Below are 958 nucleotides of genomic sequence, written 5' to 3' on the forward strand. Positions count from 1 at the left end.
GTGAAGGAGAGAGAGAGAGGAAGTGAGAGTGAAGGAGAGAGAGAGAGGAAGTGAGAGTGAAGGAGAGAGAGAGAGGAAGTGAGAGTGAAGGAGAGAGAGAGAGGAAGTGAGAGTGAAGGAGAGAGAGAGAGGAAGTGAGAGTGAAGGAGAGAGAGAGAGGAAGTGAGAGTGAAGGAGAGAGAGAGGAAAGGGGGAGAGGAGAGGAGAGGGGGAGGAAGTGAGAGTGAAAGGGAGAGAGAGAGGAAGTGAGAGTGAAGGGGAGAGGAAGTGAGAGTGAAGGAGAGAGAGAGAGGAAGTGAGAGTGAAGGAGAGAGAGAGAGGAAGTGAGAGTGAAGGAGAGAGAGAGAGGAAGTGAGAGTGAGAGAGAGTGAGAAAGTGAGAGTCAGAGAGAGAGGAAGTGAGAGTGAGGGAGAAAGGAAGTGAGAGAGAGTGAGGGAGAGAGAGACAGAGACAGAGACAGAGACAGAGACAGAGACAGAGAGAAGAGAGAAGAGAGAGAAGAGAGAAGAGAGAAGAGAGAAGAGGGAAAGGGGAGAGAGAGAAGAGGAGAGAGAGAAAAAGAGAGGAGAGAGGGGAAGAGGGGGAGGGGGGAAGGGGAGTGACGAGAGAGAGTGACGAGAGAGAGTGACGAGAGAGAGTGACGAGAGAGAGTGACGAGAGAGAGTGACGAGAGAGAGTGACGAGAGAGAGTGACGAGAGAGAGTGACGAGAGAGAGTGACGAGAGAGAGTGACGAGAGAGAGTGACGAGAGGGACGAGAGAAGTGACGAGAAGAGTGACGAGGAGAGGTGACGAGGAGAGTGACGGGAGAGAGTGACGGGAGAGGGACGAGAGAGTGACGAGAGGAGAGTGACGAGAGAGAGTGACGAGGAGAGGGGACGAGGAGGAGGTGACGAGGAGAGTGACGAGGAGAGGTGACGGGAAGAGGGAGGAGAGGGGACGAGAAGGAAAGGGGAGAG

This window comes from Penaeus vannamei, chromosome 25, assembly GCF_042767895.1.
Source record: "Penaeus vannamei isolate JL-2024 chromosome 25, ASM4276789v1, whole genome shotgun sequence".
Taxonomy (NCBI): domain Eukaryota; kingdom Metazoa; phylum Arthropoda; class Malacostraca; order Decapoda; family Penaeidae; genus Penaeus; species Penaeus vannamei.